The sequence below is a fragment of the Mya arenaria genome, chromosome 12, assembly GCF_026914265.1.
Source record: "Mya arenaria isolate MELC-2E11 chromosome 12, ASM2691426v1".
In the NCBI taxonomy this organism is placed as follows: Eukaryota; Metazoa; Mollusca; class Bivalvia; order Myida; family Myidae; genus Mya; species Mya arenaria.
The window spans coordinates 58,746,869-58,761,791 of NC_069133.1; the positions used below are offsets into that span (position 1 = coordinate 58,746,869).

Below are 14,923 nucleotides of genomic sequence, written 5' to 3' on the forward strand. Positions count from 1 at the left end.
ATTTACTCTTAAATGCCATGTAAGACAGTAGTCATGATATGCATTTAAACAATATTGTAAATCATTTGCAGTTTCACAGACAATTGCTGTGTCATCAGCATACAAAAGTATAACTTTTCATATACGACAGTAACTGATTTTCACCGATGTCGATGCCATTAAGCTCTTTAGTGTTAAAGATTCGTGCAGGACGTGAAAGGAACAGGGAAAATAACATTGGAGAAAGATTTTCTCCTTGTCTGTCTCCAATATTACTTGCAAAATAGTAAGACGACTCACCATTAACCCTAACACACGATTTAATGGAATTATACATATTTTAATGACCTTTAGAAATTTACCACCAATGTTATATGAAATAATTACGACCAAAGACCTGAACGCCAACGTTTGCGATCTATCGTAATCAGTTTTACATTTACGTATCCGAGATTTATACAAAGATCTAGCATGTACCATATTGATTCGATTTTCAACTGATTTATCATGTCGATATATATTTAACAAATTGTAAAATGTTCGCCTATCTTTATAGCATTTCTCACTCATTACTACCATTTAGCACTAAATTATCAGTCTTAAAATAATGTAATTTTTTTTTAAAGTTGGCAATGCTTTATCATCAAATATTTTGCAAAATTTATCAACACAACAATCTATATCATTTGAACAACTGACATTCATAACACATTCATTTAAATCATCATACACACCTGTCGAATTTACACATGATATATTATCAATAAATACCTGTTTATATGCAGTATCCCAAATATATATATATATATATTTGGGATACTGCATATATATATATTGTACATGCTGCGAAGTGTTATCCTTGAGGTTTGACGCTTGTGCGCTTACTTATGAATGAAAAAGAAAAATCAATTAAACAATGATCAGATAAAATATTAGTTATTAAAACTATCGACATGAACTTATACACTTTGTGACGTTATTATATAATTTAATCCTCTACTACCTACATATGTATAATTACCACATTTATAATTACCAAAACGACCGTTTAATATACGCATACCAATTTGTTTGAAAAAATGAAGTAGCATAGTGCCATTATTGTTTGTTCTACTTCTTGTTCTACCTATATCTTTTAAACAACGAGATATATAATTGTCCGACATATAATCATCCGCTAATACATTAAAGAGGCTATCATCATAAATTTCGACAAAATTTAGAGAATTAGACGTGTAAGAATTCATATCAACGCATACTAACAAATAAATGTCATTTCCGTATTTTGAGTGAAGCTCTGTGACAAAATTCAGTAATCTATCAAGAGTATTCATTTCAATAACAGATTGCCTACTACTATTTTCTGGCAATATAAGCAAATGAACAAATCATGTTTTAAAGAAAAGTTTTGTTCAACTTATTTTAACGCATAAAATGTCATCACAGCTTGTAAAAACTAGAGTATTACTGTTCACATATTCATTACTAAGAGAGACAAAAATACCACCAGATGAGCGCTTACTGTTTTGCTTTATTTCAGACCGATGCAAATGAAAGTGCTCAAAATTTTCTACTTGTAAATTTGAAAGTGCATTTGTCCATGATTCTGTAAAAAAAAACTAAATCATTTTTCTCAAAAACAGATTTCAGCTCAGGTGAATTCAATTTATTTACCCGCCTAGTTACAAGTCCCTGTACATAAAGAAGTAAAGCACAACGTAGCGTGACCTTCTCTGTGACTTCCTAATGCGAGTCTGGGTTTGGAGGCTGCCCTGGGTTTAACGGCTGACTGCTGGGATCCGTGTCGGATTTGGCTACGGTCGGGTTGAGTACAAACAGCTGGAGTTCTGGGCGACCTTCATTTTCACCCTTTCTATTAGCAACATAAACAGTGCTATTTTTAGCAGTTGGTAAAACCGGCACATTATTTACACCATCATTGCGCGAATTGCTTGTACTGTTTTGTCGTCTATATGGGACAGCTGTTCTGTGACCGAGAAACGGAATGTGGTACACGAGATCTTCCTCGTGCTAGAGAATATCGTGCTATCAGGTTTACCGTTTTCACACAGCGGATTTGTTGAATCACACACGAGCGATTTCACATGTGTTTGTTCTGAAAAACACTCTGATGTGTTTAGATATACGCCAGAATTCACTTGATTGGGACGTACTATTCGAGAGTGTTAGACACGTTTTGCAACTGTGCTGCTGGTATAGGCAGGTTTTATCCGGTTGGCTGAAAGTTGGATTTGTGGAGACGTCACCAGTGTTGTGCTATTATTTACATTTACGGTCTGTGTCGTTGTGGTTTCTGTATCCATCGTAATGCGCGCTGTTGGCGTTGTGGCCATTGGTACGGTATTGCCTGGTATTGCCGTGATGGTCTCAGCATATGCAGTATCATTCCGAACTTCAGTTGTTTTTAAGGGTTTTATATTGAGCTGCTGGATATTTGGATTACTTTGTGTCGCCGGTGGGAAACCTGACAACAACGGTGGGGATTGAACCCGTGGCCTAGTGACGTTGCCGATCTGATTCAGCTGGGAGATGCGGTTGGACCGGATGTGACTGTCCCAATCTGGCAACTCGTCGCGAATCAATCTACCGTCTTGTATCAACTTGGCCGGGTACACTATCTGGATCTTTGAGCGGGGTTAGTCTCGTTTGAGTTCCTTAAAACGAGCCGAGTAATCATAAATTCACGGATAATGTCGCATTCTCCACCATCCCTCAAACGGTAAGGTTGTTTCGCCTGGATCTAGCCTCGAGATCAATCGAGCTGTATGCCAATGTTCGAAGGAAGTTATTCTGTCTGTTCGTACAACTTGGACCAATTTGTCATTCACTTCATATCTTCCGGTATGAAATCCCAACTTTTAACAATATCTAAACAATTTCTAAAACCATTTATAACCCTTCTTCTTCCACTATTTCTTTCACAGCAGCAATATGCCTTACAGTTAAATGGGTTTTGACCATCTTTAAGCTCTAGATCCTTTACAGATTGTATATTAAACTTCATAAAGAAGCTACATATAATATATATATATAGCAGTCTTCTCTTCAAAAACGTGTTTTGATTTTATTGAAAACCCTATTTGATGTTGTTTTAATTGCAAATCCAATATTAAGACAGTGTCTATGAGGTATACTTGTTATTAGCTAGATAACTTTTTTCTTTGCTACATCAAACGCTACAAAATGTCCAGATGTATGTGAATAAGGACTTATCCAATATATATGAATATCATATTTGAGTATATTTGCAAAGGGGTTTAATGTTTATTTTTAACACCGCAAATTCACCAAAAAAATTAATAACCTTTTGTGCTTGAATTCTATAACATGATAACTATGATCATTATATAAAGCAAATATATATACTATGTGCTTTATTTTGGAAAATTCCGAATTTTAAAATGTTTTGCCATTTATCGTGAATTGAATGAAAAAAAATAAATATGGCCTAATTTTTTCATCAGACATATTTAAATCAAATATTTTATATATACAAATGACACAATATTACCTATAATGTTGTTTCAACCGGTATGAGGCAGCAGTTATAACTGTTTCGTTATTTAGTTCTAAGTCTGTTGTCAGCTCACACACAAACGTTTCAGTCAGATACACACTGTTTCGTGCCCGCCTCTTAATTCATCATTATGATTAATAATGGCTAGACGAAATTATCAATAAATCGGTTCCCATGTTTTTGAATGCATGTTCCACGTAAACATTGTCAGGGTCATGGTCACACATTTACGTCTCATATAACGCTTTTCGTGTTTGCTTCATAACTCCTTAAATGATGAAAGGATTTTGAAGTTATTTAATACAATTGTTGAGCACATCGATTTAAAGTGCAAAGAGCATGTTTCAAATCCCTATCTTCAAGATCAATGTCACATTGTTTGTGCACGCTATATAACCCCTCATCCAATGGAAGGATTTGTAAATTACTTTTTTGATTGCTTTTATCTTTTTAATACATGGTTATATGACATGCATGGGATTACGTAAAACTTCGATTTAAATACATATTTATAACGCTCTCCTTGGTGAGCTATAACGATGCCCATATGGTTTTCAGTATCGAATTATGGTACGTCATCTGCTTTCTGTTTTCGCTGACTGCACCATGTAATAGTGCGTAGTGTTTGTTTATTTAAGGGCCAACCCTCTCAAGTAAGGGACAGCCAGCTGGACTTCTGAGACAACTTGATCCATGAACATCTTTTCACACGATTCCTTTCCTATATACCGGTCCCCTGGCAAGACGGCAATCGGTATCGGTCAAACGTTTTTTTGTTTTTATTGGTATATTGTTTAAATGCTGAAAATATATCAAAGGATACTTGTCCTGCAAATGTATTAGGTAGGTTCAATGCGACTCGAGTTGATTTTTGCAGAATCGGATTTCACGAGCTAGTCAATATAAAATTTCAATATGTACTTCATATAAAACCGCCGTCAATATTGAAATCAACGTCGAATATGATGTTGAAAAATACTGTTGTATTTTTATTCCAAATATGATATTATTTTAGATTAAAGTTCATGTGGTTTTATGTTTCTTTTATTTCATTTCATTTACGTCATTTATGTCAAACATAAAATATCAGTATATCAGTTAATACTTTAATCTCGTCGTCGACGTAAAATTTATATAATGAACAGAAACGTATCGTAGTGCATATTAAACATGATCGATATTAACATTTAATTCATTAATACATTTGAATCAATAAGTTGTGTATGATATATGATTTGACTACATACAAAGAACAACTAGACAGTAGACTAATCAGATATGCTCTCCTGGGTGTAACTTTGTTATATAGTGTTTTTCTTAAAACAGATTAAATAGTTTTGATTGAATATTATTATAAAAATGACATTTTAATGTGGCGTCTTTGGTGTGTGAAAAGGTAAACATCTTCTGAATGTGCAGTGAGGCCCATGTCGGTTCGTATATAATTTTAACTGCGATGTATATGAGTGCTGTGTTACTTTGAGGTAGGGATTTGTTTTAGTAATGATATACGGCGTAAGCTGAACTCTCAGTGCAATATTTTATTTTTTATATAATAACTATTGTTTACATTTCAATTAAGCCAGTATTGTTTTGAAAACAAAGTTGTGGAAATGAACAAAAATTCACCTTTTGTCATCCGTAAAGTTACCGGATTTAAGATTTTTGAAATAGTTTTGGAATGAAAATAATTAAATGGCCCCAGCAAGTCGCCCTGTTATTAAAGAGTTCGACGTATTAAAAACAAATGAGCCAAACCCCTTGTGACCTCGTGAAAAGTTATAAATATATTTTGATAAAATGTTTACAAATAGTTATTCAAATTTTATTATAGTCACAATTCGCCTACAAAATAAGCGAAACCGAAGTCTTTAATTATCATTTTAGATTTGTGAACATGTCAAAACTTATTATTCCTTTATAGATCAAACAATTGAAACTACCGGGACAAGTCCAGTAGTGAAACATTTCCCTGATATCATGTATAAAGGCACATGGACAAAGGCCAAACAATCTGAACCTATAGGACTCAACGCTACAACACAAACTAATCAACTCTTAAAATAAAAATCGTCTTTAGTAATTGTAAATACGTTACGACATTTAAGCAACTTTGAAATGATACACCAAGATTCACTGTAATCAGATGGTCATGCCATCTTAAAGTTGGAGATATTAAACTACATTGTCAAACCAAAGCCAGCGAAAATAATTGTCATGTGAAATATAAATATAAGTGGGAGGATCAAAATGCAAAACAATTTACCGAAAATATTTACTTAGAGAAAGTTGCCGAAATGGAAATTCTTCTCCGTACCTTAGCTGAAAAGCAAGAAAATATATAATTCCCAGAGCAATCGCACCAACCGTAATAAAAATGATAAGCCCTGGTACGGGCCTCAGTGCAAACAAACACATTGCAGATTAATAAAAACTATGAAATACTATGTTAGGCAATTAATTATCATTTAAGATTTGTGAACATGTCAAAACTTATTATTCCTTTATAGATCAAATAATTGAAACTACCGGAGTAAGTCCAGTAGTGAAACATTTCCCTGATATCATGTTTAAAGGCACATGGATAAAGGCCAAACAATCAGGACCTATGAGACTCAACCCTACAACACAACACAAACTACACAACTCTGAAAATAAATATCGTCTTTGGTAATTGTTGCGGTAACCGCCTTGGAATGATCAGTTAAAACTACGTAGGAACTTTAAACCGGTGCAAATAAGCAAATGGGCCTTATCAAAATAGCCTTTTCTCAATTAAATTGATCAATTCAATTTTAAATCCTTTCACTTACAAACAACGACCTCCCACAGTATGAACGTATTACAAAGAAATACAAAGACAGGGCATGAGTATTTTTTTTAATAAACAATGCAGCTGTTATTGGCGTTAGTATTAACGTTGTGTAAAGTATTCACATAAGTTGTAGGTACTGATTCAATTTTAATTTTTCTAAAATATATATATTCTAATATTATTAGCAATGCTCGAATATTTATTTTTACGTGTGATTAAAACACCGCTCTAGACAAGCGAATAACCTTCCCCCTAAAACATAGAAATAAAAGAGTTAGTAGAAGGGCATTAATTTAACTCGGGTAGCTCCACTTAACTGCATTCAAATGAAGGTTTTCGTTACAAGCATAAATGGAAGTTTATATAAATCCGTAAATAAAAAATCCAATTCATTGTATTATGAGTGTACGGCTTGTGGTTCGAAAACATTTTGCGGCGGTAAAAACATTTTATATACATAAAATATGGTTTATTGTGACGAAATATAAACATTTCTTTAGATAAATTTATACACAAATACGTTCATCATTCATAACATACAATAGTTAAAACGTGAAAAGAAAAGGTATAAGGAACGTCGTACGGCGTTGATAGTTAATAGCCTATATGGACAGGCAGAGGAAATACTTTACCTTTTAATTAAGGTCGAGAACGGCTCTGATTAAAACCCGTTTTGCGTGGTCAGGATAATAGACAATTTATGGCGGAGAAGGAAAAGCATATCAACATTGTAATCTCTGTGTGGTCTTGTAATCTTTTAAACATTTCATTCCGTGGGAATTACGATTTGAAAGACAGTTTTTGTTAATAGTATTGGATTGAATGAGTGTTACACAGAAAAGATGCGAGAAACACGTCTCCTTGGGACAGCACCCTCGTGTTCATCTATAGAAATGTTAAAAATATTACTTCTAGTGTCGTACATAAAGAATGATTTCGAACCCTTTCGTACACCATAAGTTTCAAATTTCAATATATAATAATTTTATTCTTCAAAATGACAAATGCGCATACAATTGACAATAAACAGTTCATGCGCAAATGTCTTTCCATTTGTTTTGTTTGTTTTGTTTTTCTACTTTGTATATAACGTTTGTTGTTTTAACCCTTTATCGTCAACAGGGCGCAATAATGATGATAAAATGTTAAAAAAACCACACGCGCTTGCAGATGCGGTTAAGATTGAACACTATAAAATCAACCAAAGTGTATTCATTAGTAGTAAACAACTTTGCAAACATGAAATTGGCGATCGTTTCTCTACTGTGTCTGGTTTTTCTTGTTGAAGGTAAGTTTGGCTATTTTAAATTTATTTGCCTTAATCTTCTCACTGAAAATAATACGCTATAGAAATGCAGGGTTAAAATACTTTTTATATAATAAAACAAACGTAAAGGGACAGTTTTGAAAAGATGGTAAACAAAGCTTGCGATTCAGTGTAGATTTTTTTAAGTAATGGGATCATAAAACATTAGGCCACAATTTCATCCATTTATTTGCCAAAGTGAAGAAAACAATTGAAATTAAAATTACTCTTCCTCACTCACTTTCTTTCGAAGACGAGAAAACCTAATAGATTTGCATGTTACAAATAAAAGTAACCTTTTATGTATTGTTTCTCTATCAAAAATATAAGCTCTCAGTATAATTGTAGAGAGATCAATAATAGATGGACGGTCTTGTGGCGGTCTGTTTCAAAATATGTGTGGTTGCGTTTGCGAAGTACTTTTAAAGTTAAAGGCTAATTGTTTTAACCTTTGTATAAAATATCACCATGAATTGAATTGGTGCCTTTCATTTTAAAGCCACGTTCTTTCGATATAAAAGTTAATAATATTAGCAATAAGATTATTGATATTTGCAAGAATAATATCCTAGCCAGATTACACTGAAACGTCATGTTTTCATGGCAGTTTCTACTATCAAACAAAATGAACGATGTATGTATAATGATCTTTTTTTTGAGAAACTATTTACTTGCAGAAAATACTAATACTACAAATATCCTACATTTCTTCTCAAAAATATTATACTTCAAAATGTTAAAATGAATTGTTTAACTAGTTTTACCCATGTCACTAAACCCGCAAATACGTTTATAAAGCTTTATTTCAGTTGTACATGTTAACATTATTATATTGCGTAATAATTTCACTTCGATAGCGTAGAACTATCTAAGCAAATGTATTGTAACGACATATTCAATACCATATTGTTTACCGATGCTTTATTGAACTTTATAGTCTGTTGTAACAAATGTTACCATGGCAAATAAAGGTAATTGTTGTTGTTGTTGGTCAAGGTGAATGCACCCTGATTATTTCATTTCCACTCGCCTTAAGAGATACGTTTTAATTTATGTGCACGTTTGTAGAGTATTTTCTGGCTTAAGAGTATTTGTTCTGAAACTTGTTGCATTTATCACCATGGAGTACAAAACGTGTAGTTGTAGTAATGTTTGACATAATATCTGTGTGTCTCGTCATATCCTGCAATGCGTAACGTGCCCTTAAATGTATGTGTAAACACTTAACGCTATGTTTGACCATTCTTCCGAGGTCACTGATCTTGTATAAACAAGATTGTGGGTCGCAGGGGTATTAGCACTCCCCTGGTAGCTGTTATTCTGGTCCTTTGCGACAATTGAATACACTTACATGATTGTTGAATAAAGAAATTGTGTTCATGTATGTGCAAGGTGCCATTTACAGTAATAGACATAACATTTATACCGATAAACAGTTTAAATGAAAGCGAGACCGTCGTGTTCATGCTTAGGAATTTCATTTATTTCATTCCCCTACTCGACATTTCCTGGGAGTGAATAGTTTCCACAATAATGACCATATATGAGTGTGAGGGAATAGTATTAACTTTATTCATTCTAGGCGGACGGGTAAACGTGGCTTCAACGGGAGAAATCAAATGTCCATTTGGCCAGACTGGCGAGTGTGATAGCAAAACAGATTGGAAGTGTCCTCGAGCTTGCAGCTGTTTCCCAGAGACACAGACGGACGGGGTTTGCTGCAGTTGGCCTTTTAAAGTGAAGTCACCATAAGGTAATTGCCCTGTTTTTATTGTGAATATTTATATGAAAAACGACAAAAACAAGCCCAGTAGTTTGAACATAAACCTCGTTTAACGGCACAGGGTAAACACTAAAGATATAGAACTCATACGTGGAACAACAGCACAAAACTCCATAAACAACACAGTACATATATAGTATATCAAATTCTAGGCTTGTTTATCAAGGATTGTCATCCCGAGACTTTTTTATCATTCTACATGAAGTAACTCTGCTATTGAGGCTTCCTTTTGAAGTATTTTCCTTTCACTACTGTTGGCGGTATTAATCGCTGTTTGGCAGCTGTTAGGCATTATGTGCTTCGTAAAAACGGTAGTTCTTTACCATCTAGTCATTTTCCTATAAAATATAGTGACGGTATTAGTGTTGTGTGCAGTCGTTCCTTGCTTCGTTTACAGTGAAGTTTCTTTCCTAACCAATCGTAACAATTAGCCAGATTAGTGCATTAATCAAATGAACATGCATTGATGAAACGTTGAATGTTTCCAGAAGATTCTCCTTTGAAACTTGTGCTTTAAAACTTTAATTCCACTGATAGTTAATAGTCAAACATAATACCGCTGATCTCGGTCACAAAGCTTATGTTAGGTAGTGTCTCAAACAATTGTTGTTAATGGATAGACAATGTTTTGAATGTAGTGAATGTTGCAAATGTTGTGAATGTCGGGATTTTTCTAATAATAATGAATGTTGTTAATGTTGGAAATATTAAGAAAATTGTAAATAATGGTGATTTAAGAAAAAATCGAATATTGCAAGTTTCTTTTATGTTTTTCGATAAATATGGAGTTTTATCAGTGAAACAACAGAGAATATATTACTTTGATATTTTAACTGCAAACTAAGGAGAGAAAATATCAATTTGAAGTACTTCTTTAAAATCGATTGTAGTTATTTCTCCTTGATCAAAATTAAACACCTCACTTTTAAACGAGAAATTGTTGCCAATAGAATACTTATGAATAAAAAAAGGTTGCATCAAGAATATATTTGAAAATACTTACCGTATGTAAGAAAGATGGTTATTCTTTTTTTCAAACGTTTTCTTGAACTTTGAAGCTGGATGTTCAAACATTTGCTTTCATATTAATATTTAACAGACGAAAGCAACTGCTAGAACATAAATCAGATGCTATATCATCGTTCAAATACCAGTTTGAACTATTTGTCAGTGTAGAACGTACAACGAACTTCCCGGAAAATTATCGCAACAATTAACAAATTAACTGATGATTGTTTTACCCCTTCAACACCTTAAAATGTGCCAACAACCTATCGTGGTCTTCACATATTACCTGGAGAACGATCTTCAAGCGAACCAGACAGTGATTAGTGACTGAATAACCATACCGAACCGGAAACCACATTTCACTTGTGATTAAAGAAAAAACTATACTTTCATTTGTGGCTTCGCCACTAGAGAAAAGTTTATCTATAAAACACGTAAAATTGAATACGATTTTTCACTGAAATCAACAACTACCCTCAATATCGTTTATACATATGTTCAGCTTACTTCACACACCGGTATTTAATTCATACGCAAATGCGTCGCTTGTATTGGCTTGTAATTGGCTACAAAGCCTTAAACAGTAGCGTCGTTTGAATTTTTGAATCACCTTATAACACTTGCAATATAAACATTTTTATTTGTAGGGCAGAGGAATTAGAGATGTTGACGGAAAGGAGATATCATTGATCTACCATTGGTTTTGTATTTAATTATGAAATACATGATAAAATTAATCTCGCATTTATTTATTTTGCAATAAGAATATATTTATATATAACTGCACGTTGAGATAATGATTAGCTGTCAATTGAATTGCAGCCGAAAGAAGTCTTTCGGACAAGTGCACTTCGAGTGTTATTTAAGCAGTCCAATTGCCATAACTCTGAATAACTCTGAATTGTCTAGGTTAAATGGCTTTAGCAACAAGATTTGACCCAGGGATTATCATTTAAACAAGTTTCTTGGAGGGACACTAGACTAGCTATAAGTATGTGCCAATTATTTTAACTTAAGCCGTTGCAGTTCATGAGTCAAGACTGTACATACTATGAACGAAGCATCTTTGTACATGTATTAAATAAATAAACCTATTTGTCTTTCAAATTTCAGGCAAATCTGTTGTGAAGATGCTAAATTGATGTAGATACATTATCCACAATATATCCGAGGTTTTTCAATCAAAAGTCACTCTAATGTTAAATGTTTCTAGATAGAAGTAGTGCAAACAATACAGTTTTTCTCCATCTATTTCAGTGTTCCAATTATAGGGCTGACACACATTTTCTGCTATGACAATTGCTGAGGTATTAAAGTGCAACTTCAGAACCAGAAACGAACATTTCTAAGTAAAGTTTTATTTTGAGAAACTGAGGAAGCCATCGTAAGCCTTTAAATGAGTCTTACCACTTACAGGCAAAGATTTACCTTCAAACACACTGAAAAATGTATCAATCCTAACATTTAAGAACTTGTTTGGTTTCATTTTGCAGCAAAGCCATTAACATTGATAAACAAGTAGCTTTTTTGAAATCTTTGGTGATGGATATTACTATATACACAAGAATCCTAAATTATATCAGTTTACTTATTACCAGTTTCTTAAAAACACCATGGTTCACATTTAAATGTCTTAAACGTGATTATAGGGAACAGATAACAATAAATATGTATACATGTGTTAACCTTTATAGGAGACAATTGACAAATAATAGAAACTGCCCAGATGTAGGGATTAAGACATTTCTTTTGTTGGATAAGTGTTAAGTGCATCTAGGGATTATAGATAAGGATTGCAGTATATTTGTATGACGTTTAAGATGTATTCCTGGCTATATTCTGAATTTATTGAGTGTCTTTCTAATCGCTTAATGTAACCATTTACTGGTTCCTCACCTGGCTCATTATGTTATCACAACATTGTTTCACAATCACTGTAATTTGTCTGAACCACATATTCCATTGACCTGGTGCTGCCAGAGAGCTTGTGTAAAATATTTCAATTAGTTTTCAATTTTTTCCTTTGGAAAACTTGACTAAAGAAGTGGTCTTAAGGTCGGCCTGTTTTGATCCCTGTGCCATCTTTTAAATATAGATGATATAGAGGACGGCTAGACAATGCGATAAAAACAGCAAAGCCCTAGACATTGTAGTTCATAAGCAAAACATTTTCAAAGTTCTTGCCACTCTGCGTCATAATAAGATTCTTAAAGTATTGTTCATATATTGTTAATTTCTGTGATTCATAATGTTTAATTGATCGTAACCGTTTAAAAACACTGAAATGGACCAATGCCAGAATGTTTCTTGTAAAGTTTGTGAAAAAAATCTGAGAAAGGTGATTTGAAGCCAAAAACATCCATGACGCACTAAGGACGCCGGCCACGGTCATTTACAACGACACGGCTGCAAAACGTCTCGGGGAAATCAAGCGTTGAAAATAAGTAGATAATGAGGATTAGGGTGAATTCAACGTCAAAATGAAAAAAAACAACAACAGGTGTATGGGAAGTAAAACATCTAATGGTTGACTTATATTATACAAATATTATTTTTTTCAACGTAAGATCGCGAAACATCACTTCGTAAACACCGAATGTTTTGCTATATAAGCTCGAATAAAAAAACATCTTTAGTTTCCCAAGCTCATTCAAGGCCCGCCTCATAACATGTATTAAAATATTGAAAGAAACATATCATGCCACTTTTTTCGAAATATGATTATAATCTTACCTTCAGTAAGTCCAATTACCCCCCCCCCCCCCCACCCCTTTAACTTCTACAGTAAGCACTGATTAGGAAGCTGCTTCTCTTGACAATGACTTAAAATATACATTAAAAGAGTTGAATACAACTTTGAATATAGACAGCAATGAGAGGAGAGCAGTATGTATGAGCTTTAATAATACCATCAGTTTTTACTGAATTATATTCTGATTTACATGTTTGTACACCTGATGATTTTCCGAGACATATTGTAACGATATGAGCAACGAGCATAATTATCTCTCTTCTTTGTATTGATTCAATTGCCTTTTTATCATTGTAGGTGCTTGTTGGGAAATATCTGGGAAAGTGCTGACAGAGATTCAGTCATACAATTGTCCAAAGAGTATTTATTGCGACCGCCTTATCAGAAATATATTATAGTAGATCGTAACCGGGAGGAAATATCACAGGCGCCCCTTTTTTAAATAAAATATAAAACAGCAGTAAATGTATATGAAACCCTCGTCATGGACCTATATAACAATAATCTTCCGATACTGATATAGATCTTCTTATTAACTGTCTACTTAGGTAATTATTGCCTGACGGGAAAACCTTAATCCTTTAGTAGCTTCTATGTCAGGGATTTCCCCGAGACTTGCGACCACGTGAGGATGGTGACTATTTCTACGAAGGTTTATATAGCGTGGACTCAGTGGTTACGCTACAATCGTAAAATACGATTTCGTAAAGATGCAATTGTTAGTGAAACGCTCCAAAAAAAGTAAGGTTTGGGTACGAGGGTTTACGGCTCTGATCCGAGCGATCGTTTATACCACGGACCCTATGTGTTCATGCTGTGCCCAGAAAAGCCTGCCCGATGCTTGCTCAGAGATCTAGGGGAAATAAATAAGGACAGATTGATCTCGCATCATTCATGATCGCATGATCACATTTACCGAACAATATTGAAATTTTAACAATCTACAAACATCACAAACAACTAGAACATCAGCGTACCTGACTTCACACAAACAATTACTGCAAAATCTACAAAACCAAACAGACTTATCATCATCTGAAGCAGCAAAACTCTTTAACCCGATTGATTACAATTAAATAAGCTAACAATGTCAAACATGTAGCAAACTGCAAAGCATTAATCGTGCAAACGGCCACCTTAACCGAGATGGAACAAACTTTTCTAGCTCTTCTGTTTTCCACCCTCCGTTAATTCAGCTTTAGTATTCATATATTAATTACACTTAATATTCGAGCGCAAACTACGCCCAAATCTCGAAATACAAACAGGAAAAAATTCAACAAGTTAAAACAACCGAAACCTTTTAAATACAGAAACTGCAAATTTTCTTAATTGCTTAAAAATAGAACAGTCAATCAAGACAAAGTTGAAGTTCAGCGACTCGAAAAAACAACAACAGAAAAGCCAAAAAAAGAAGAAAGATAAAGTCAATACTAAAGTCAGTTATGAGGTATTTAAAATTAAAATATTGCATTGCAAAAAGTCGGAATAAAATTTATCATTTCATTGTAATATTTGATTTCTTTTGCAATTTTTAGGAAGCATATATATGTTGCCACAAATGACACTGACTGCGTTTAAATAACACATTTATGGTTGGGTCTTAATCAAGATTGCAGACAGAACGTAACGCAGACAGCGAGAACGCCTCATTTTCCAAGAAACCTAATCAGTATGGAATTGAACCACTCGCACAAATCCGTGATGGCAATTTAAAATGTCATCATTAGTTAATGGAGACG

The 14,923-nt window shown here is 33.8% G+C and overlaps 1 long non-coding RNA gene across 5 annotated transcripts; it reads left to right on the forward strand.

The window, feature by feature from the left end:
• Positions 1-6,755: 6,755 nt before the first annotated feature.
• Positions 6,756-12,436, forward strand: LOC128212305 (uncharacterized). 5 transcript variants are annotated; one of them, XR_008257429.1, is made up of 4 exons: positions 6,756-6,770; positions 7,455-7,620; positions 9,221-9,391; positions 11,077-11,166. It is a non-coding gene; the product is annotated as an uncharacterized LOC128212305 (long non-coding RNA). The 5 variants fall into 5 exon arrangements; XR_008257428.1 differs by lacking the exon at positions 6,756-6,770 and adding an exon at positions 6,859-6,897; XR_008257427.1 differs by lacking the exon at positions 6,756-6,770 and adding an exon at positions 7,048-7,062.
• Positions 12,437-14,923: the final 2,487 nt, after the last annotated feature.